This window comes from Panthera tigris, chromosome B2 (assembly GCF_018350195.1).
Source record: "Panthera tigris isolate Pti1 chromosome B2, P.tigris_Pti1_mat1.1, whole genome shotgun sequence".
In the NCBI taxonomy this organism is placed as follows: Eukaryota; Metazoa; Chordata; class Mammalia; order Carnivora; family Felidae; genus Panthera; species Panthera tigris.
Window position 1 is genome coordinate 38,896,514 of NC_056664.1, and position 24,613 is coordinate 38,921,126.

The window sequence follows — 24,613 nt, forward strand, 5'->3', positions numbered from 1 at the left end:
AGCAGGCCTGTGTCTCCCTCTCAGACTGGGACTCCCTGAGGACAAGACTCTATTTCCCCCTCAGACTGTGGGTCCCTAAGGGCAGGTCTGTGTCTCCTCTCAGACTGGGGTCCCTGGGGACAGGACTATGTGTCCCTCCTCAGACTGGGGCTCCCTGAGGACAGGGCTGTGTCTCTCCTCAGACTGGGGCTCTCTGAGGGCACGGTTTTGTCTCCCCCCTCAGACTGGTACTCCCTGAGGGCAGGGCTGTGTCTCCCCCTCAGATTGGGCTCCCTGAGGGCAGGGCTGTGTCTCCTCCCTCAGACTGGGTCTCCCTGAGGGCAGGGTTGTGTCTTCCCCACAATAGACTGGACACCTACATCCGGCCCCTGGCACACTGCAGGGCAGCCCATCTGAAAGGTCCTTCTTCCCCATCAGTATGCTCCTGTTGATGAGCTCTGAATGGCCCTGTCCATGTCCTGTTGATGAGCATTTTTAATGTTTCAATCTGAATGTGTTGAGGAATCATAAACACAGGGAGAGAAAAAAAAGAAAGGAAAAGGAAAACAGAGAAAGAAAGGCCAAGTTGTGGCTAAGTTCATTCCAGCAGGCGGCCCTCAGCCTGGAGGGAAAAGTCTAATGCATGCAAAAAAACCTCATGAATAATTATTTCTGAGTGGCTCAATATTTTAAATGCTGATTTTTTTTCTCCTCTTCAGAAGAATACCACAACTATTTATTGCAAAGCAGAAGCCGGATGGAAGGCAATTAAGTTTGATTTCTGGGTTGGGGGATGAGCAGAGGAAGACGGAGTGGGGGTAGAGAGCAGGGGTGGATGGTGTGGGCAGGGGTGAGCAGATGAGGCCCCCTTGGCCAGCATCTCGTGAGGGCAGAGAAGAAAGGTCACCCCTCAACAAATAGGCCTAGAATGGATTACAATATCTTCTTCCCCTGAGGAGCTTCCGGCTTGGTGTTTCTGTCCTCACCCCTGGGACATCCAGAGGCAGATAGCGGAGGTGAAGGAAAAATACAAATGTCAGCTATTTGCCCCATGGTTAATGTCAAGGCTTTGGGGAAATTAAAACTGAAAAGTAAAGGAAGTCTCTAATCCTGGGTGATTATATGACTGTCCCTCTCCCCAGAGCAGGGATAAAAGTTCCCCAGCTCTTCCTTGAGGGGGTCAGAGCTTTGACTTCTTCTCCAGTGGCTCTGAGGACTGGGGGTTCCCACACTGGCTAATTCATACAAAGATCACAGCAACCTGTCTGGCCCTTCCTCCCTGGCTTATTTTACTCTGGCTATGGTCCTGTGAGGCCGGAGGATGGATGCTATTATTCCCATTTATGTTTAAAGAAACTGAAGCTCAGAGAGGCCAGTGAATTGCCCCAAGAGGAAGCACAGCAAAAGGGACCAGGTGTTTGGACTTCCAGGCAGCCCTTGTCCCTTGTGCCATCACTGCCTTAACTGCGAGGTGCCTCCAGGGTGACAAATGGTGATGAGACACTAGGTGTATCAAATTCAAAGAGCACGCCAGGCCCATCCAGGCACGTGCAGGCACCGCGTTCCCTCCCCAATCGTCACCCGGTCCCTCCAGTCACCTTGGGCTGCTCCAGCCTTTGCTGCCTGCACTTCCCCCGGGTCCTTGGTTACCTTAGTGTCACGCTTGCCCATAATGCAGGCCTGAGCACCGGTGCCTGGGGATGCACATGTGGCCTCCTCAACGGGATCCTTGAGGCCAGATGTCATGTCTTATGCTGCTCATATATCCCACACGGGACCTAGAGCAGCCCTGGGCACAGGGACGGGATGGAATGGCAACTACTTGTACATGGTCATAAAAATAATGGCTGATGGGGCGCCTGGGTGGCTCAGTCGGTTGAGCGTCGGACTTTGGCTTAGGTCATGATCTCACGTCATGGGTTTGAGCCCCGCATTGGGTTCTATGCTGACAGCTCAGAGTCTGGAGCCTGTTTCAGATTCTGTGTCTCCCTCTCTCTCTATCCCTCCCCTGCTCATGCTCTCTCTCTCTCTGTCTTTCAAAACTGAATAAACCTTAAAAAAAATTTTTTTTTTTAAATAATGGCTGGCATTGTGGAATGCTTATTTTGTTCCAGGTACTGCTGCCAGTTGTTTATAGACATTAATTTATTTAATCCTCATAGCAACCCCATTCAATGGGTATCATTATCCTCCTCCTCATGTACACAAGTGGGAGCTGAGGTTTAGAGAGGTTAAGTAACTTTTCCATAGATATAGCACGGAAGTGACTGAACCAGGATTTGAACCTGGACCATTTGGCTTTACAGCCCTCATTCTTAGATCCTACATTATATTGCCTTTCAGCATGGGGTGAATGCGTGTGTGCTGATCTCTGCAAATGGTCGGTTCATCTATTCATTCATTCATTCATTCATTCATTCAGAAATAGGCTTCTTTCATTAGTAGCTACTACACCCAGGGTGTGGTGTTGTGCTCCATGCACACCTCTAACTCTCACTGTCAATTGCAAAGTTGAGGGGTTGCTTCCCCAGTGTCACACAGCTGGTAAGTGTAGGGCTGGGATCTCAAACCAGGTCTGGTCTGGGTGGCTCCAGAGGCTGAGATGTTTTCCCCCAGTCATGCTGCATCAACCTTAAATTACTCATTCACGAAACTCAGCCCAGCTAAGAACCCAGCACAGAGGAAGTGCTGGCATGAGGAACTAGAGGCCTCTGGTGACAATAAAGATGACTTTGGGCACACCACCACAGCCTCCATCACTCCAGACTACATGGCCATTCTAAGCTGACCCCCAGTGATGGCCATTTTCCAGCACATGTGGGAATCAGACAAGATAATATATGTGTGGCAAGGTCATGGACATACAGTGTGCTCCGATGTGCAAGAAAACCACTTTTCTTGATTTTCCATTAGCTGATTGGAGCTGTCTTCTGCTCTCCTATTTTGTGGGTAATGGGGGAAAGGGGCAGCTAAGTGTTAGCCCAATGCAGTGATCTAGATCTGACTAAATGATTTAAACAGTCTTTAAAGGAACGATTCAATTTCTTGTGGACAGAGTGTTGATCTCTCAGTTTTCTGCCTCTCTTCCCCTCCTGCACTCCAGGAAGGCATCTACATGGATGGGCGGTGGCTTGTATGGCACTGGGAGGGAAGGGTACCTTTGGCCTCGAGCCAGTTGTTGGGTGTTTGTGTGTTGGTGCCCATCAAGATGGGGTGGTGTGGTCTACCCTAAGTATTCAGCAGAACTTCCAGTGCTGATGGGAAAGGTTGATAACCTTCTGGTATGTTCTTCCTCCACTCCAACAAGGCTGAGCTGTCTTAGCACTCTATATAGAAGTGGTCCCAGGTTGCCTCTTAATGATGCTGGGAACCCTCTGAGCTCCTGCCCTGCAGCCTTCTCTGAACCTTCTGAAAAACTCCCCGACCCAACTCACATAATTTCAGGTGCTTGGAGACCCAACCTCATGCCCTCCCTCCTCTATCCATACCACACAGCTCCTGGATGACCTCAGTGCAGCCACCCTACTTTGGAACAGGAGCAGCCTGAGAGGTGACGGCCTTTTTGAGTTCTAAATGCGAAGGGAGTCAGAATCTCCTCTGCCCTTGGTGTTTCTTCCATGAATCCATCATGCCCTTCTCCTTGGGTGTTCAGCCTGGAGAAAGATCAGATGTGAGTCTTATTGCCTACCTGCCCATCTCCAGCTCCCTCTTTCCCCTAAGCCATCAGGACAGGAACAAATGGGCTCCCACTCTGTCTGAGGGACATCCGTTATGTAAAGCCCAATGAGCAAGTCCCCCAGGTCTGCTACTGTTTCTGAGGCACTTATTCTGTAGCAGTGTCTACCTCACATCTACTCTACCAAGAAGCCGCTAGTATAGCCCAGGGTGCAGGTGAAAGGCTAGGCATCACAGAGAAGTTCGGGGCCCAGGGTCACAGAGATACAGTGCAAACCCCCCTCAGTCTGCCGGAACACTCTAGACCACCGAGTCTCCGTTCAAAGCAGGCCCGCCCTCTCCTTCTCTGGGATGACGAATGCATGGCTCAGCCTTGGAGGAGGAAGGCTGCGTGGGAATGCAGTTTAGTGGGGGAAATTACAGCACATTGATCTCATATTTGTAAAAGAGTATCCCCCTCACAAGTTAGGTAGGTGTGGTAAACTGTAAAGCCCTGAACAAAAGTGAGGAATGATTGTCTTTTGTGATGATGCACTTCCTGGAGGAAGTCAGGGGCGCTGGAAGGAGAGGCAGGCTGCTGCTGGTCATGCTAAATTTTTTTTTAATGTTTATTTATTTTTGAGACAGAGAGAGACAGAGTGTGAGCAGGGGAGGGGCAGAGAGAGAGGGAGACAGAGAATCTGAAGCAGGCTCCAGGCTCCTGCTGTCAGCTGTCAGCACAGAGCCCAATGTGGGGCTCAAACCCACGAACAGTGAGATCATGACCTGAGCCAAAGTTGAACGCTCAACTGACTGAGCCACCCAGGTGCCCCTGGTCACTCTAAATTTTAATAAAAATCAAATTCCCTTTGCTCCCTTGGACATCCAGTCCAGCCCCTCTGCTCACCCTAGAGCCGCCGGGGCCCTGAGTATGGACTGTATTCTGCTCTCTAGCGGATGGTTTAAGTTTGAGTCTGGTGAGAGCAGAAGAGCTCTGGGGTGAAGTGCAGAATCAGCTCCAGTCTCCTTTCTGTTCCAGACAAGAAAGGGTTTCATCATGGCCTGGGACCAGGTTCCCTCACCTTCTCCTTTTTCCTCTCCCCACCCCCAGTTTGTTGCTTCAGAGACCTAGATGTGCTGACTTTTATCTCTACCTTGAGTATTCTGAGTTCTAATTAAGTTCATTTCAGCCCTCTGATTTGAGAAGCCTTATCAGGAATACTTAACCTGTGCAAATAATATGTGGAGCCAGCCAGCACTGGTCCGGCATGCTAATTGAACTTCACACAGGAGCTCAGACAGAACTAAGCGGCCAAGTCACCTCAGAACTCTTGGGTGGGGGAGGTCAGAAAGGAAGGCACCCGTCTTAAGGACAGGAGAGGAGCTGGTCTGGGTCCTTTGGGACCCAAAGCCCTAGGTCATCTGGCAACTGCATTGCTCAGTAATTGGGGTTTAATAAGTTGGGGTGAGTCAGGAGATGGACTGAGGCTTGTTTTGGATCCCAGATATCCCGCACTGCCCACAGGCCAGGCCAAGCTTCATGGGCTGTGCCCTGCAGCCCACAGACTGGCTCCTTGGGGTATGTCTGGTGGGCAATGGAGAGAGCCAGCCAAAAATGACCAATGGACACCAACCTGCCCCTGGGGTTTGTGGCTTGTGAGGACTTGCATGGGAGGCCAGGGAAGAGGAAAGGGCACCAGCTTGGGAGGGCCAGTCCCTCCTCGGCCAGTAAATGGCTCAGGTAGGTGGCCCCCTCTGCAGCCTCAGCGTTCACCCTAGGGTTGGATGAGCTCAGGGCTTTGGCCTCATGCCACACGGAGCCTTTGGTTCCAAGGCCTGAGGACCATCAGAGGCTGAGCTAGTGGAACTCCAATCCCTCACCGCTTCAATCAAAGCAGCTGCTGTTTATGTTATCTGTGGGAATCCATGAAAGATTACATTTGTGGGAAATGAAAGAATCTGTAGCCAAAACCTGGTGCGAACCATTACCCTGGGTGATTTCTTTGCTTCTTTCCAAATCGAACAAATTTAGCTTCCAAAATCCTAACAACAGGACCCTGGTTCAGTGGTATCTCCAATCCCAGAGCCACAGGATCCTGAATATATTATGTTTTACTTCTCAGCAATGTTTCTCTGGTGTCTGGCCAGATGCTTCTACAGAGCATCCTGCCTTACCCCAACCACACACGTTTCCCAGAGACATTGACCAAGTTGGTGCAGATGGTGGAGGGAGAGTTAGGGTATATTCCAAAGAGACTCTCCTTGGGGGTGATCACAGTCCAGGGGACCAGAGCTCACCCTGCAAGAGCCATATCCAGAACAATCTGAACCTGTGAATGATGGGCTGTGGAGTAGAGGCAAATGACTAGGAAGGGATAAGCCATGAAAGCTTCCTGGGAGGAAGGGGCAGAGAAGGACAGGTATCCACTAAATGACAGAAGAGTCCCGAGTGAGGGGGTAACATGTCTCAAGGATGCCCCACTCCAGCAGATTCTCAGATCCTGGAAATGATGAGAGTCGAGACAAGGCAGGCCTGTAACACCTGACACAGGTGGATTCTCTCCTCCTCAGGAGGGTCTGTGTCCAAACTCCTCTGAGGTTCAAAGCAGCTCTAAGAAGCTGAGTGCTGCTTCTTGTCTGTATGAACATGAAGGAGACACACATTTAAACCAGGTTCAATCTGTCAGACTAGTTCCCCTTACCTAATAAGCCCTGAGAGGCCAATAAGCCTTGAAGAAGGTATGGAGAAAGGAAGGACACGGAGACAGGGCTAGCCAGGCTGGGTGTACAGGGAAAAGGGAGGCCAGGCTCAAACAGCAAACACAGGCTGGAACTTGACCCTCGCCCCACCCACCCATTGCTCTTTCTCCACAACCCACAGCCAAATGTAGAGGTCAAGAGAATGACTGGAGAGAACTGTGCTGAGCAGCTTCTGCTTGTCCCTCTGTATCTGCACCACTTTTTCCTCCCCCTGTCTATACCGCAGGAGGCTGCTCTATGTGGGACCCCTCAATAGGCTTCCTGCCCCCTGGCTTCCAGTTGGGTTTGGCCAATGAAGAACACCAGTAAGTGATCAAGGGGAGGGAGAAGATGAGATTGGGGGGCTTGTTCCCCAGGTCCCACAGGGAGGGTCACAGCTCCTGGCACGAGGTCCCCTCCACACAGCTTGCTCTGCCTCTGGATCCCCGTGACTGTGATTTTTTGTTGGGTCTTCAGATGAATGAGTGGGAATGGCACCCCTGTTACCAGTCCTGGTCCTGGACACTGCATCATCCCCAGTGGCTTGTCTGCACTCAGTCCTTACCTTTAATGGACGCAGTCTGAATGTGATGTCCTTCTCCTGCTGGCGCCCTGGTTGTGATGTGAGCAATCTCCACTTCAGCCTGGGGCTTCCAGGCCACAGGACAATTTACCAGTCTGCTTCCCCTCCCCTCTCCGTTTCCAAGAGCAGGCACTGCTGTCCCTCTCCTCGGCATTATTTCCAAGATCCAGACTCTGCTCTTTGAGTTCTGTACCTGGCAGATCACTTCTTTGTGAGCCTGTCCCTCTCATCACAGACACTGGCACAATTTGATCACATTAAAGAATAAACACAATGCCAGTGCTTAACTCCTGAAAACACAGCTTTTCTCCTGAATTGCCTAGGTGCAGGCTGCGTGGAGCGGAACCAGGTTGATCGAAGAATTAAATAAGGATTAAGAAGTCGGAAGGCACCTGCTAATCCAGCAATCAGACAAACGTGTGCAAAATCATCTTGCTTCCTTTCCTAAAATGAGTTTAAAAAAAATCATGCAATTGGATCTTTTGTTCATTAGAAGATCAGTAAAAAGTGAAGAGTCGGGCAACCACATCTAGGCGGGGAGGGGAAGAGAATGGAGATAGACAGCTCATGGAGAGCCACGTTAATAGGGAACCCACATGCCTCGGAGTCAGTCTCCCAGGATGACCTCTCAACCTCTAAATCTGTCTTGAATTCCTCACCCTCTCTCGCAGCCTGGATTTCAAGCTGCCACCAAAGCTGATCTCTTTGGTTGGCTTCCCCATGATTAGAAAGTCAGGGTCAAAGCTCAGTATTATATTCTCCTTCCAAACTCACTTCCCAGGAGGACTACACATAGGATACAAGAAAGTATGGGATTTGGGGTCAGCCCCAAATTCCTAGGATCGACTCTCAGCACTGCTGCTGAATGCCTGTGTGATCTCAGGCAAGCAGCCCCATCTCTCTGGAACCTCAGTTTTCTCATCTGTGAAAGGAGTCTTACACCATGGGGGCTATATAGTGAAGATAAGGAAAGTGACCCAATAAACTACCTGGCACACAGTAACTTAATTAAATGCTAGTGACTTTTGCTCCCCATCCTCCTTCAAAGATAAAAAGCCATTCTTGGGGCTAGGTTTTTCCCCATCTAGATTATTGAGATTGCTTCTACATTCAACACCTATTATCCCTTTGGTATGTGCCAGATCTGTTCTGGCATTTTCTGGCAGCAGGATCCACTGGTCTTTCACTCCTTCCTTTAGGAAGAGGCTCTTCTCAGATTCCATCCACTTCTTACAGGGCCCTTACCCCCAGGACTCCTGCCCCAGCACATCTCTAAGTCACAGCCATTGGACCCTGGTGCAGGTATGTCACCCAATCAGAGAATTTCCTCCCAATTTCCCCTTTTCTCTGAGTAGAATATGAAGATATTCCCCCAGAGCAGCTGTGAGCCATCTCCCTAGCATGGAGAGGACCTCAAGAACATGATGAGAAGAGGCAAAGGGAGTCTTGAGGGGCTTAAACCCAAAGCAGTCACTGGGGTCACCAAACCTTTCTCTTTCTGTGAGTCTCCTGATGAGTTCCAGTAAATTCTTTTGTGCCTGAGATAATCAAGGTTGTTTTCCAATGCTTCCTTGATTGGAAACTTAACTGGCCTCCTGGAATTCTCTTTTGATCTACTTCTACCCGTTCTCCATACTCTGTACAAAGTAGACTTCTAAAAGCACATCCAATCATGAGTTTTCCTTCTTAAAATGCTCCCATGGTGAGCACCTGGGTGGCTCAGTTGGTTAAGCATCCGACTTTGGCTCAGGTCATGATCTCACAGTTCATGAGTTCAAGCCCCACGTTGGGCTCTATGCTAACAGGGCAGAGCCTGCTTAGGGTTCTCTTTCTCTGCCTCTTTCTCTCTCCCTCTTTCTCAAAATACATTAAAAAAAATCAAACGCTCCCATGGCTTTCTACCACTTTCAGGATAAAGACCAACATGTCTACCATGGCCTGCCAGGCCCTCCCTCACCAAGTTGTCCCCTGACTCTGTGCTCTCTCTGGGTTCCAGCTGTTTCCAGGTCTTTGTGTTCACAAGATGGAATATCTTCCCACTTGCTCTTCACTGAGAAAACTACTCAGGCTTCACATCACAGGGAGAGCCTTACTTCCTTAGGGAATGCACTTCTGTCCTCTTCCCAGTTTGCTCAAGCACCTGGAGCAGATTCTCCTTACCATTTGTAATCTTGTGCTGATCTATTGTTGTTGCATTAATGCCTATCTCCTTTTCCAGACTGCAAGATTTAAGAGGGCAGAGACCACACCTGTTTCATTCACTCCACATCACCCCTGCTTGGACCAGTGCCCTGCATAATAGATGCTCATAAATGTTTGTTGAATGAATGAATGAATCAATGAATCAGTGGAGTGACCCATTCAATGAGTCCAACCTATGACCTAGTCCTGGTTACTCTTCATGTGGGAAATCTCTCTTTCTGGATGCTTTCCAGAGCCCTGAAATTACATTGGCTTCTTAATTAGTCTCTCCCTTCCTTCCTTCGACTAATCTATTAGATCACTTTTGTCTTTCTAAAACCACCTGCCCAATCACCTCCAGTGGCTCCCTGGTGCCCAGCACATACCAAAAAATCCACTCACTGGAGTTCTCCAAATTGATCCCTGCTAGTCAGCAGCCAAGGTAACCCCCTGCCACCCTACCTCCCACTCCCCACATTTATCACATGGTTGTTCTCACTGTGTCCTCTGCCTGGAGGGCCTTCCTTCTCTCTCTTGCTGTCCATATCCCACACCTGCAAATCTCTGCACAACCGCTGCCTCTGTAGAGCTCCCATAATTAAACTGCCCCACAATAAGTCCTTCTGTCTCAGTTCTTGCAGCGATCCACTGAGTATATTTAAGCTTAGAACTGCTTTCCAGGGGTGCCTGGGTGGCTCAGTCAGTTAAGCGTCCGACTTCAGCTCAGGTCGTGATCTCTCGGTCGGTGAGTTCAAGCCCTGCGTCGGGCTCTGTGCTGACAGCTCAGAGCCTGGAGCCTGCTTCTGATTCTGTGTCTCCCTCTCTCTCTGACCCTCCCCCCATTCATGCTCTGTCTCTGTCTCAAAAATAAATAAATGTTAAAAAAAAAGAAGAACTGCTTTCCAGATATTTCATAATTGGTGTAGTTCCTTCCAGGTCACTAGCCCTTTCACATACATTATCTGATTTGATCCTAAAAACTTTGTGGGAAAGTTGGGGCAAGTATTTTAGGGAATAATTCAACCATAAGCATCAGAAACCCACTGAGTTAGCTTAAGTAGAGGGGATTTATTGCAAAGACACTGGTAAAGAGTAGCGGATCCTCATTTTAGGCAGTGCAGGAGGGTCTCAAGGGGACTAGAAAGGCATCCAGAGACCTTCTTTCTCTTTCTCATGTCTTAGTCTCTCTTCTCTGTCCATCTGTTCTCCCCTCCTCTCTACAAACCAGCCTCCTTGGAAAAGGTCCCCATAAACTCGATGCCAACATACTTGGAGTTGCTATGTGCCAGTTCTAGCCCCAATTCTAACCTTATCCCCCCCAGGTCCCAACACCATCCAATTGGTCACCCTCCATATCTCAGTTCAAATTCTCAAGATGAATTCTCTGAATGGGTGTTGGCCAGCTAGTTCAGTGGCTGGTTTTGAGTCACCTGCCCAGCCCTGGTGCAAACAGCTGTAGGACAGGTCATACTGCCCACTGCCCATTCAGCAAGACCTGGAGGAGGGCAGGGCCATGGGCTGAATAAGCCAAGTACCAGCGTAATATCATGGATATGAAGGTGAGCACGGAAGTTAGGCCAGCTGTGTATAAGTCCCAGCTACGGTCATCACTGGCTCATGACCTTGCCAAGCCACTTCATCTCTGTCCAATTCCTCATCTTCCAAAAGCATCATCAGTACAGGATCATTGTGATGATTCAGTGAGAGAGCCACTGTAACACATAACCCAGGGCCTGGCACATGGTAAGTGCTCAGTAAAAACTAGCTTCTGCTACAGTAGGCATCATTATTCTTGGTGTATTGCTGAAAGTGCCCTAAGATCCTCAGTTGAATCAGAACCCTGCAGGGCTGGGCCTCAGGAATCCATGTTGTTGCTGTTGTTTTTATGACGTGTGTTTATTTTTGAGAGAGTGCAAGTGGGGGCAGGCAGAGAGAGGGGGACAGAGGATCCAAAGCAGGCTCTGCGCTGACAGCAGTAGGCCCGATGTGGTGCTTGAACTCAGGAACTGAACCGAGAGATTACGACCTGAGCTGAAGTCAGAAGCTCAACCGACTGAGCTACCCAGGCGCCCCAGGAATCCATGTTTTGAAAGAGTCACCTGCGGTGAGTGAACCTGTGTTCACCAATGGTGAGTCTAACCCAGCTCCCTCTCTTACAGATGGAAAACTGAGGCTCAGACAGGCAGAAGGGCTTTCTCAGGTCACACCACGAGCTGGTGTCTGGACCTGAGACCCGAGTCCTTGTGCACAAACTGAAGACACGGTTCCCATGGGTGGGGTCTGCACACACTCCCATCTCCAGGTCCTCGGGGAGTGCCCAGAAGGACTTGGCCCAACATGCCACCCTCAGGCAGTGCCACGCTCCAGTGCAAGGGCTCTGGGATTAGCACATCTAGGCCGGCACCCGGGTCAGCCTCTCACCAGCTTCATAACTTCCAGGGAGTTAGGTTTTGTACCTCAGCTTCCTCAATTCAAAAATAAGCTGCTAGTACTCATGTCATTGGATTGCTGTAAGGACAAAATGACTTATGGTATGTGAAGTTTTTAGAACGGTGCTTGACACAATGCTATAACCATCAGCTTTTATTATTGGCAAACATAGACCTTCTGGGTCTCTTTTTGGCCATTAGCTGGTAGGGATAGATACTGAAAAAAAAAAGAAAAAGAGAGATACACTTGGACAAGTGTTTATAAATCACAAATATATAGGGGATAGCACACGTATCTGATTAAAACCCTGAGACCCAACCTCTACGCACAAAGTTTCCAGTGGAACTGGGTGCAAATAACCACAGATACCCACACTGGTAGCTTCTCTCGACACAAAGTGAATTGGCACGGATGCATTTGAAGACACTCACTGCACACACGGACATCTGATGAGGAACTCCCTAAAGGCATCTCTGTGTCTCCCCTCAGACTGGGGCTTCCAATGGTTACAGATCATCTCTCCACATCCAACTTGGACAGGTGGGGGCCTCTAGACACCCACTACTCCTTCATTCCTGACCTTCAACATCAGGGGCAAGGCATTTACTGTCCAGTAAATTGGACTATTCCCAATTTCAAATACTCACGGCTGATGAGGTTTTTCAATGCCATTTCCTGCCACTCTAATTGCTGCATGCCATGTTTTATGTATTTTAATTAGGGCTTTAAATTTTACACCTAAATCTCAAGGCACTCTAGTAAAAGGACCCTCTTTAGAAACTGGAATAAATAAATAAAATCTTCCCAGGCAGATGACAGCCAGGAACCTTGAGATAATTCATATCAACCTGTCACTCTGCCACCACCATTCTGTCATCTGGTGCAGCCTTGAGGGCGTGTGTCTGGGGTCTCCCCAGTAACACTTTCTGCCTTATTCCTACCACCTGAGAGGCATGACTATTTCCAAAGGTGCAGTCTTGATGGTCATAACACTCCCCAAATACTTTAGTTTAAGACACATGTCCCAGGTTTGCTTCGTTCAAGTGCTATGGCAGCTGCTGTCCAGTGTTGGTCCCCAACCTGTGGTCAGTTGTAATTACCTGAATTGTTTATAAAACATACTGATGCCCAGACTCCTCCACACTGAGGTTTGGGTCCTATCGGTCTGCAGTGGGACCACAGCATTGCTAGTGATCTTGCATGACTGCAGGTGACACTATCCTGCAGCCAGAGTGGAGAATCAGCACTGTAGGGAACTCATTGTTGAGCAAAACCCATGCCGGTTTCCCTCCCATGTTGTGGGGGTGGGGGCACATTCACCGACCCCAATGAACTGCGGGCTTGGCGAGGACTGGGACCCCATCTGTCTTGTTCACTGCTGTATCTGCAGTAGGAGTGTGCTGTGTGGCATGCATGAGGTGCCCTGTAAATATTTACTGGATGAAACCTAAGCCACCCCTTCCCACAGACCCCCTGAACTCTTCACATTTCCAATGTAGGTTCTACCACTTGGCAGTTGGGGGCCTTAAGCAAGTCAAGCTATCTTTCTAAACTTCAATTTCTATATCTTTAAAATGGGGATAATGTCAGTAATCTACCCACACAGAGAATTCACTTTTCCCCATGCTTGGCACCCAAGTGGCCAGCAAGCCTCAGTGATCAGCACTGTGACATATTCACCTGTTGCAGGTGAGTTCCTCGGCTTCTCTGTCCTGCTGGCGGGCTCTCTGGACTGAAGTCACACCCAAAGAAGAAACATGTGGTGTTCAAGCAGGACCAAGGGCCTGCGCTGAGAGCCTAGGAACGCGATTTGGGTTTCTCCTTCCTCTGACCCACTCTGTGACCTTGAGCTCGTCTCCTGAACTCTCCAAGCCTCTGAACTCCACCAGCTGCCCTCCCTCCACCACCCCACCACCCCCCTCCCCCAGGCATTCCGTGGCTCTTCAGGTTAGGAGATCACTTTGCTGAATGTGGCAGCTGCCTTTGAGACTTCCATGCAGTGTCTAAGCAGCCGCAGCCAGCCCTGAATGCTCCTTGGATGAAAGTGAGGCACACACACGCAGCTGTGGAGAAAAAAGTCCCTTGATTCAACAGCCCCTGGAGAATTCCTTTTCTAACAGACACAGAAGCTCTGTCCCCCAGACAGCCTACAGCGCCAGGCAGACTCGTCGGCTCTCTCTGTTCCATCACTTCTGAGACAGAGAAACAAGGCATGGAGGCCATGTATGCTCAATCAAGGCATGATAGAACAGCCCTCTCTGAAGGGGTGCCCCATCTGGATGGGAAAATGTGTATCAGTTGGAGCCTCCTCCCTTAGGTCCTAGGAACCGGCTGGATTGTCTTCCGTCCTTACAGAAGAAATGGGAATTCGTAGGATGAGCTCATGGTGGAGAGGGGTGAGGGGGAGTCTGGAGGTGGGGGAAACAAGGAAGCAAGCTCTCAGGCTTTTTAATAACCTACCTCAAAGCAGGAAGCTGTCCTGCCCACCCAAGCCTTATGCATCTTCCTACTTAGAACTCCCAAGCATCACACGCTGTCTGCTATGCAGAATTACACACTCCTTTATATGACTTGGGGCTGTTTATTTACAACCCTGGGGTTGTGTCTTTCTTAAAGAGGAGATAATACAGCAGGCAGCACAAAAGCACAGAATCTGAACAGGAACCAAAGCCCAGTTTTGCTCATTTCTAGCTGCGCAACCCTGGACAATTTACGTTTTCCTTTTTGAGCCTCAATTTCCTCATCTGTAAAGTGGGGACAAAAATACCCAACCCCATAAGATTCCACACAAGATGAAATTGAAGACACTATAATGTGCCCACTACAGTGCCTTGTCCATAGGACATACTCAGCAAGTGGTAATAATAATAATAATAATAATAATAAATAATAAGTTCCAATTATGGTCCAGCACCTTGAGGGTAGGGGCATGTCTTGTGGCTCTGTAAATCCCCTCCACACCTAGCTGAGGGTCAAAGAAGACTGGAGGGTTTTCAGAGCTGTGGTGGAGGCGCCTGACTCACTGGCTGGCAGGAGGCCCTTACATGCCACACATCTATTTACAACTGCCCGTGCAGATTTCTGCTCCCAAATGCCTTAATTAATACTAATGCTTTACCTCTTCCGCCCAGTCCCCAGGCCCCGCTTAGGCAGGGAGGGCGCCTCCCGGCCTCTTGCCAAGGAGGCCGCGGGAGAGAGGCCAAGGCCGAGGGGCGGCGGGCGGGGGCACCAGCCGCTGGCGCGCAGGGCTGCGGGGGTGAGTGCCGTTACCTTGGCAAAAAGGGGCATAATTAATCCGCCGCGCTCTCCTTTCATTAAGCCTTCACGTCTATACCTGAATTAACTTTTCACATCCAGTTAAGGCGCGTGGGAGGCTCTGGCCGCCGCAGGCGTGACAGGCGCGTGCTGTGACTGTTGGTGGAAGTGGGGCTGAGAGGACCCGCCGCCCAGAAGCTGGAGGCGCCCTAAGCTTGGGGTGGATGTGGGGGAGGGTAGAGTTTCCAAGCCCCGCCCCGCCCTCCTTCACTCAGGCAAGAGAGGGGCGTTAGAAAGGACAAGGGGGAGCTGCCTCCCAGCCCTGGGATCGCTGGGCCACAGGGCAGGCTTCTCCTGCTGAAACAGAAGGCCTCTGGTTTGTTCGGCAGGGATGGGGGCGGGGCTGCACCTGTTCAGGCCAGGCAGCGATGTATGCTCGATGTGTTAAGTGTCTTCCTCCAGCTGCTTTAGGACCCAGCACAAGAGCGGAAACACACACAGGGGAGAGTGCCTGTGCACAGGCAGATATCGGTGCAAGCGTCCCTGGGTGGTGGCTTTCTCTAAAGGGGACCCACCTAGCTTTAGTTCTGTGGACCCAGAGCTCATTAAACTGCCAGCTTTTTCTTGGCATCATTTGGGAGTAACAGTGGACTTCCGGTGCTCGTCCAGGAACGGGAACCGGAACTGGGAACAGGACCATGTCAGGGCATCTTTTTGCAGGTGTCCTGCTTATCTCTTGAGAAGCCTTCCTGTGCCTCATCTGAGTGAAAGGTTTTCTGGGAACTACTTAGCCCCTCATTTATGACAGAAGAGGGCCACTTATCCTCACAACACCTCCAAGGTGTTCCTTCCTCCTCCTCTTCACCTGCCTCCTCCACCTTGTTCAAGACATTCAGGTCAGCTCAAGAAGCAGCTGTGCACGCCCCCAGCCTTGTGCAGGATACTTTAAGGTGTTTGGTTGACAGAGAGAAGGGAGGATGCCCACCAAGGTACCTGCAATGTCTCGAATTATTTGCTTCATGATCTTTGTTCTCTAGTGGCTTAAAATCTAATGGGAGAGCCAAGACAGGCAACAAAGACGTGGCTAGCACGTGGGGGATGAGGGAGGCTCAGAAATGGAGAGTGAGTCAATGCCGGAAAGAGAGTTTGGGCCTCCAGTCACACCCTTCCGAGGAGGGAAACTATTGTGGGCTGGCTCTGAGTCACCAGAGATTTCTCAGGGGAGGTAGGATTTGAATTAAGCCTCCGAGCCAGGCTGTGAGCTAAGTGCCTGACGCCCATTATCTCATTTAATCCTTACAAAACCTCCATGATCTGGGTGTTATAATTATCACTCCCATCTTATAGATGAGGAAACAAGCTGGGGGGTGGGGGTTCAGGGAACTGCCAAGGTCACAAAGCTGGTAAGAAGATTTTAAGCTGGGCCTCCATGACTTTTAAGCCCTTCCTCTGAATCTTAATGCTTTATGGCCTCCTCTAACCTTGAAAACATGTAAAATTTCCAGTGAGGAGACCCAAGGCAAGAGCATGGCCACAGAGGCAGAGTGCTAAGAAGATGGGAGAGTGTCAGGGGGGTCAAACTCTGGCCAGAGTGAATTCCCAGGCCAGGGGAAAGAACTAGCAGGTACATGCTAATATCCCCAGCTCTAAGAGCTGTTCATTGGAGGAAAGAGGATTTGGGGTTATTTAATTTCCTGGCTGAGAAATCCAAACCGCTTTTGAGTGAGAGCAGGGGGCAGAGGGGTCTTCTTGTCAATCCTGTCCCCAACAACTTCAGGGTATTGGGGCTTTTAGACACTCTGCAACCCAGCTCATCCAATACCTTCAATCCAGATCAATAAACATTTATGTGCCAGACACTAAGTGCTGGAAATGATTAAGGGACAATTCTTGCCACCAGGAAAATTATAGTCTAACAGGGGTGATGGACACAAAGAGAAAATTCACTATAAATGAGAAATGTGAAGATTGAATGTGTGGTCCCCTCACCTGGGACATCAGCCCAGGTGGAAAGGACACAGGAGCTGAACCTTGAAGGCAGAGCAGGTGATAGGGGAAGAAAAGGAGTTAACCCATGCACCCTGGGTTAGAGGAAAACACCTAAGCAAGGTCATGGAGGTGTGGAAGCATGGTTTGTGTTTGAACTTGTAAGCTGACCAGTTGATGAGAGCATGAGCTTGGAGACAGGTAGTGACATGAGACAAGGCTTCAGAGGTTGGCAAGAGCGAGGGCTCAAAAAGCTTTGCAGGTCTGGCTAAGGAACATGGACTCAATCCTTCAGAGGCCTGAAGGGCTTTCAGCAGAATCTAATATAGTCACGTCACATTCTAGAATCCTAACTCTGGCTATGAAGAGGGAAGTAGCTTTCCCTAGGATAGACTGGATCCTAGGAGGCTGTGAAGGAGAACTGTTACATTTCACCCAAGATATGATGAGGTCCCCGATCAAGGTGCTAACAGTAGAACTGGAGAAGGGACAACCGGGTCAAGGAACACTTAAGAAAAGAACAAGATGGGAAGTCCCTGGGAGGAAGAAGGAAGAGCCTGACGGTCTCCAGACTGCATCTTGTGGGACTGAATAGGTATCTCTCATGAAAATTTGGGACACCAAGAGAAGCAGACTGGGGAGAGGGGATGATAAATCAGTTTGGGTTTTGTTGAATTGATGATACTCAGGTGACATCCAGGTGCTCCCAATAGGTACCTGGACTTAAGTCAGGAAATAGGCTGGAGACATAGAATGGGAAGGTATCGGCAAAGAACTGGGGTTAAAACTAAGAAGGTAGATGAGCTCAAATGTAGAGATCATGTCAAGAGAAAGGAGAGGATCCATAACAGAACCCTGGGAAATAGCCATGCTCAGGAGCATACAGAAGAAGAGACATCCCCAAAAGAGACTAAGCAGACACACCCAGAGTTGGAAGCCAAAGGAACAGGGGGTATCAAGGAAGAAGGAACCCCCATGTTAAATGCAGCCAAGAGGTTGAGGAAGATCGTGACTGAGAAGCATCCACCATCCTTGGCAAAATGGAGGTCACTCTGGCTGTCTTATCAGGGTCCTAGCAGAATAGAAAGAACACTCTTGGGTTGGGAAGTTTCAGATTTTAACAAAGGGTCTTGGTAACAGTGGGGCCTGGTCCAGGGAAAGCCTCAGGAGAGTGCATTGGCTGATGGGGAGGATAGCAGGGAAGAGTTTGAGCAGTCAGCCCCCTGGGCCAAAGGACCAAGAAGAGGGAGGAGTTCACAAACCTGGAGGCAGGGAGCTTTGTCTGACAGGCTCATGAAGTTGGTGAAGGGACACAGCCAGCCAAGAGAGACCCCAAAGGTAGGAAGTTGGCAAGATAAATTCCCCAACCTCACTCCCCCTCCTCCTTCCAGCTTCCAGCCAAGGCTCTGTATTGACCACACTCAACTGGAAGCCAGAAGACAGGTGAAGCAACAGGTAGATAGATGCAGGTCCTCCAGCTCAGCCTGTGGGGGCAGACAGAAAGGTGGAGGAGGGTGGACAGACATGGAGGGACAAAGAAAAGCTGCCCAGAATGGTGGTCTTCCCAGAGCACTGGTGGAGCAATGGAAGACCTGGAGACCCAAGGGCAGTGGGTAAGCATGAGCACATGCTTATCATGCCTGCCAGCACTCCCAAACACCCTTCTTATGCATGGTAAATTTCCCACCCTGTGAGCCTCTCTTCCTGGAGAAAGATGCCCTTCTCCCAGTGGCCCTTGCAGCTGCAGCCCAGCCACGTGACCTGGGCTCCACCAATCAGCCAAGCCAATGGGATGCTAGGTGCGGAAGACCACAAGGTGAGGAAACAGGTACCACTGTGTAGAATCTGGTTTCTGGAGTGGTAGGGAGGTGTGCACTCTGGGGTCAGCCGTTCCGGACTGTTTTGGCATCCAGAGCCAATGATCAGTGGGGCCAGCCACACTTCAGGTCCCCGCAGCCAAGGTCAATGGAGCTGCCAGTGTAGACCAGTGTTGGGCTGTGGGCCCTGCTCCTCATGCTCACACTCCGTGTCTTCTCTGGCCTTCCTGGAGTTTCTGTGGAAGATCCCTGGGATCCCTTCATCTGTTTCTCTTCTGTTTAAACTGGCCAGAGTAGGTTCTGCTACTTGTCACCAGGACACTGACTGAGGGGGAGTGAATCGGCTGTGCAGACAGAGACATAGGAAGGCGGACTAAGCTTTCAGGAGAAAGAGGAAAGAAAGAGTGTTGGGTTCGAAGGGTACTGATAGGAAAAGAACACTGGCGGGCTCATGAGCTGAGGGAGAGAGCACCGAGAATTGAGAGGTGAAGGAGAGTAGTAATTTCCCCATCTCAGAGCTAAGGAAAAGGGTTCGGGGAGGTAAAAAATCTTCCCAAGGCCCCACTGACAGTGAGCAGGGGTGCAGGAACTCCAGCCCGGGCCGGCTGGCTTCAAAACCTCTGGCCACAAGCATCACTGCAGCAGCCACACCAGGCAGGCCCGTCGAGGGTAGTTTTCATCGGAAATTTTTGAAGTCATACCTGGAGCCCAGTTTGAAAGGACAGAATGGCCCCTAAGGAAGTTGAAGAATGAGCTGGCCGACTAGTCAGAGTGAAAAAGAGACCCAAGTTCTTGTCAAGTGAGTCAAGCTGCCTTAAGACATGAGGACTGGGGCGCCTGGGTGGCTCAGCCTGTTAAGCATCAACTTCAGCTTAGGTTATGGTCTCAGGGTTCGCATGTTCGAGCTCTGTAGGGCTCTCTGCTGTCAGCTCAGAGTTGGCTTCAGATCCTCTGTCTCCCTCTCTCTCTTTCTCTCTCTCTGCCCCTCCCCCACTCTCTTTCTGTCTCTCTCAAAAGTAAACATTAAAAAATGTATTTTTTAAAAAAAGATATGAGGCCCAATGGCCTATGGTGCTTAGCCTCTCCCCCCAATCCTGGAGGAAAATTGCTGTTCCCCACGTAGCTGACTGGGCTGTATGAAGTGCCACCCCAAGTGAAATCCAGCAGAGGGAAGGAGAAAGGAAAGGGGCTACAGAGCACAGTCCACCAATCCCTTGGGAAGTGGGCTTCCAGAACACTGTGGAAACTCCTGAGAGTGGCTGGTCTGCTTCATCGTGGCTGGACCTTATTTACACGGCATGTCCGCGTGTTCAAGGGGAGGAAATGTAGGAAGGTTTTGATAAACGAATATATGGAAAGATTCTGGATTTTCCCAGAAAGCATCTCCAGACCCAACAGAGTTTGTATAGTGTATGCACTCCCGTTGTATTTGAGCCCCTTCTGCAGAAAGAGCTTGTTGCTACGTGTGCAGTGTTGACTCTCCCCGGAGGTTTGGACCTCTGCACAGGGCCTGCCTGTGTGTACGTGCAGAGCTGACCCACATGTTAAGTTTTTGTCTCATGAGGGTGGAGTCCTTTTGCCACCGGCCTCAGAAAGACCAGTCCTACAAAGAAAGTCTGTCGCTATATCCCAATTAAGAGGATAATTTCTCAGGTGCTTTTTCAATTGGCCATATCGACAAAGTCTTGATATTTGGTTATTTTAGTGACACATAAAGCTTTTTCCTTGGTTAACACATTTGAGTTTAATTTCAGTAATATTTCCATTAACAACCTGTAATTAAAGCATCTAATAAAGATCAGTAATTCACTTAGCTGGATTTGCATTTAAAAAAAAGCAGAAAGGATAAAAAAATGCATTTGTGGAACTCAAATTTCATTCTTCTGTTAAATGAACATTATGGTTTTTCTGGGTATCTTAATTGAACCTCATTTTTTAACAGGAATATTAAACAAATTAAATTAAGCAAGTAATTTCCCTTTTAAGGAAAAAAAAAAGTCTTCAAGTGGAAAAGCTCCCTCTAAAACACCCATTATTGGGATGGGGTGGGACCACAATGTGGGCAAATGTGCTGGTTCTGCTTCAGCAGCAGTGAGCTGACAAGCTGCCATCCTGAGCAGGACCCTGCACCACCCCCCCCCCACCCCGAGAGCTCAGCTCTGAAGGACACTCAGTCCTGAGGACCTGCTTGGCTGGGATCCCATAGGCTCTGGCCCAGGCTGCTGAGACTCAAAGCAGGAACCAGAGAGGTGGAAGGAGCTGGGATCAGATAAGTCACTAGAGTCAAGGGGAAGCCACCCAGGTAAAGGGCTGGAATCAGCTCGAATAAGGCAAGGTGCACAAGGCAAGCTTAGGGGTGAAAAGCCTCATGAACTGGGCTGTTTACACCCACTCATTTAATTATCCTACCATCAGTCAGCTCGTGGGATGGAGTGGGAATTACTTGCTTTAACTTAACAGATGCAGAAGCCACAGCCCTGGGAATTCACCACGTGAAACCATATCTGCCGGGCTCCAAGACAGGAGTGTTAGTCTGGGTCGTCCCAGAAGTGGACTCCGACTTAGGACAAGGTGTGCAAGAGGTCGATCAGGGGCAGTGTCTTTGAGGGAAAGCATACGGGGAATCTGGGGGAGGCCAGGAGGGCTGCCCGCCCAGGGGGGTGCAGGCCTGACCCTGGCAGGAAGCACAGAAGCAAGGAAGGAAGGTCATGTGAGAGCGTCTTGGGCTATAGTCCTGTCCAGAGAAGGCTCAGCCAGGCCAGCGGAGTCCTCAAGTCAAAGTGACCCATCACAGGGTTTCCACATGTCCAGAGAGGACCAGTCTTAGCAGCTCTGCCACACTCGGACACGGCTGGGAGTACAATGACGTCAGTCAGAGGTCTGGAAGGTACCTTGTCACAACTGCTCCATCTGTGCACTTCTCCGTGGGTTCAGATGGATTTGATACCAAGGACTGGCAAGGACAGGGCAGATTAGGGACATCAATTCCAGAATCAAGGGATTTTCAGGCAGTGTTTGGGACTTAGGACAGTGTTTGCCCCAAGAGGCAAATACCTTTGGGGTGAATGGAGTGGAAAGAAGTAGGACCCAGCCAGGCTGGGGAGGAGGCAGGGCATGGTGGACAGGGTTGTTGGGGGCTGGGATACCCAGTCACTGGTGTGGAGGGCAGGCTTTCCTGAAAATCAGCGGGGATGCTCCACAGGGTTACCTAACACCAGAGATCCAGGCTTTCGAACTGGCCCACCCAGAGGTCATAGGGATGAGGACCCCCAAGCCACACCCGTAATGCATTAGGTCCACAGGCTGGTGGGAAGCATCAAGTCAACAAGGGGAGGCCCACAGCAGCCACCACTGCACACATCCCATGCCTGTGGGGAGCCTTGTCTCCCTATTCCACTCTCTTTGGTTTGCAAAGCCTTAGGGGGAGGGCAGGGCCAGGGGGCATAGTATGATAAAAGAAGGGGATCTTTAGTGGGGAAGGCACTGTCTCCGCCTTAGGGGAACTTCCAATCTTAGAGAGAAAACATAGTTTACTCAAAGAGTCCCTGGTCTGTTGGAAAAATACAGCCCTTTGTTTATTCATTCCATAAACATTAATTGAGCACCTACTTCACACTTGATATACACCAATGACAAAACAAACACAATCCTTGCTTTCTAGATGACCTTCTATTAGGGAGATAGATAATAATTAATATAAATGTGTTTCTGGTGTGTAATAAACTGAAAGGTTCTATGGGGCCAGAGAAAAGTAGAGCAACGTAAGGGAGGTTGGGGGGCAGTGGGGGAGGGTGTGTTGAGTTTAAATAAGGTGGCAGGCCAGCCTCTCTGAGTATAGGACAGGGGGAAACAAGCCATGTGAAAGTCTGGGTGAAGAGCTTTCCAGCAGGGGGAATGGCCTGTGTAAAGCCTTGGAAGAGGTGAGGTGAGCTTGATTTGATGTGTTCGAACAGCACGAAGGTCACCGTCGCTGGTGCAGGGAGGGAGGGGACAAGCCCTGGGAGAAGCTGGGCAGGAACATGCTGGGGATCCAAACACACAGAGCCCTGTAGGCCACTGGGAGGACCTTCAGCGTTCACACAGATGGAAATGGGAAGCAACGGAATGGTGTTGAGCAGAAAAGAGATTGAACTTTGGATCATTCTTGCCATTGTGTGGAACATGGGCAGTGGGGTAGGTGCAGCAGGGAGGGGGAGAGCCCAAGAGAAGGCTCCTAGAGTGAAGCAGACAAGGGATGAAGGTGGCTCTGAGCACAGTGATGGCATGGGGGCTGGTGAGAAGGGACCCACTGAATGTTGTTCAAAGGATTTGCCCACAGATTGGATGTGGCCTCTAAGAAGGAGGTGGCACAAACCTAGGTGAATGCCTAACTCAGCCCTGTGCCTCTGAGGTCCTCCATGCACACACACACACACACACACACACACACACACATGCAACAATGGAGGCAGGGACATTTTGACCCTGCGCCTGCCTCCACCCAGGCCCCCAACCCAGGGAAGGCATCCTGGCAAGATTCCACCCAGAGCCCCAGAGCCACTGATACCTCACTAGGTCAACACTGCCGTCGCATGAACAGCCCCGGGAAAGCACAGTAACTCAATTCAACTGTGCAGCTCCATAATCTCATGTCAACCTCACAGCTGATGATTACTGTTTTATCACAGGCTCGTAAAGTCCCCACACTGCTATGAATCACGGACACTCTGCCAGCGAATGCAGGGAAACCTGGCCAACTCCAGAAGATGCTGGCTTGACAAGCAGCTGCTGTGGTTCATCTGAGGTCACTTTTCACTATTGCAAGGGTCTCCCACCTGCTCATTCTGGAAATCAGGGAACAAGTCACTTGCTGGGGGTGGAGCCTCTAGCTCCCCTCTGCTGGAGAAATAATAAATGCCTGGAGCTCTCTTGTGTAACATACTGAACGGGCTGGCAGCATGGTACAGAGGGAGATACCTGGGGTTTTGAGTCCAAGGATATTTAACTCTGCATTTGCTATTTGCTAATTGTGTGACCTTGGGCAACTCATTTAAGCCATCCTAACCTCAAAATTCTCATCTGTAAAATGGGTGTTGTGGAGCTTCAGTGAGAGATGTTGTAACATACTTGAAAACAGCAAATCACTAGACACATTTAAATTGTAATTGCTATTACATCAGGACCCAGAAACTAAGCCCCAGTCAGGCAGACACCTAGAACCAGGGAGGAAGCTGCATCCAAGGGTCAGAGGGTCACAAAAGATCAGCAGAAGGACAGAGAAGCCAGACTTGAGGTTGAGCAGTGAGATGAAGCCAGACCTGAGGTCAAGCCGTGGGGTAAAGCCAGGACAGAACATGTAGCAACACAAACAACTAGAAATGGAAAGAAACTTAAGCTCTTCTTGCCTTGTAGTATTTTTTATTTTTAATGTCTATTTATTTATTTTGAGAGAGAGAGAGAGTGTGTGTGAGCAGGGGAGAGGCAGAGATAGAGGGGGAGAGAGAATCCCAGGCAGGCACTGTCCTGTTAGTGCGGAGCCCAATGCAGGGCTTGATCTCATGAACTGCAAGATCATGACCGAGCCAAAATCGAGAGTTGGAATCTTAACTGACTGAGCCACCCAGGTGCCCCTAGCCTTGTAGTTTTTAAAATTCTATTTAGCAGGTGAACCTTTTCCAGATGAAATATATATTGGTCAGTGTTCTCCCAAAAAACAGAACCAGTAAGGTGAATGAATGGATGAACCAATGAATGAATGAATGAATGATGAATGAATGAATGAATGAATACAGAGAGAGGGATATTTAAGAAATTGGCTCATGTGGTCATGGAGGCTGACAAGCCCAAAATCTGCAGGGTAGGCCGTCAGGCTGAAGACCCAGGGAAAAGCTGCTGCTGAAGTTCAAGTCTGAGGGTTGTGTGCAGCTGAATTCCTTCTTGCTGGGGGAGGTCAGTCTTTGTTCTATTAAGGCCTTCAACTGATTGGATGTGGCCCACCCATGTTATATAG

The 24,613-nt window shown here is 49.8% G+C and overlaps 1 long non-coding RNA gene across 1 annotated transcript; it reads left to right on the forward strand.

Annotated features, from left to right (window-relative positions):
• The first annotated feature begins 15,034 nt into the window (after positions 1–15,034).
• On the forward strand, positions 15,035–23,531 carry LOC122238378. The gene is made up of 2 exons (XR_006217286.1): positions 15,035–15,810; positions 23,292–23,531. It is a non-coding gene; the product is annotated as an uncharacterized LOC122238378 (long non-coding RNA).
• Positions 23,532–24,613: the final 1,082 nt, after the last annotated feature.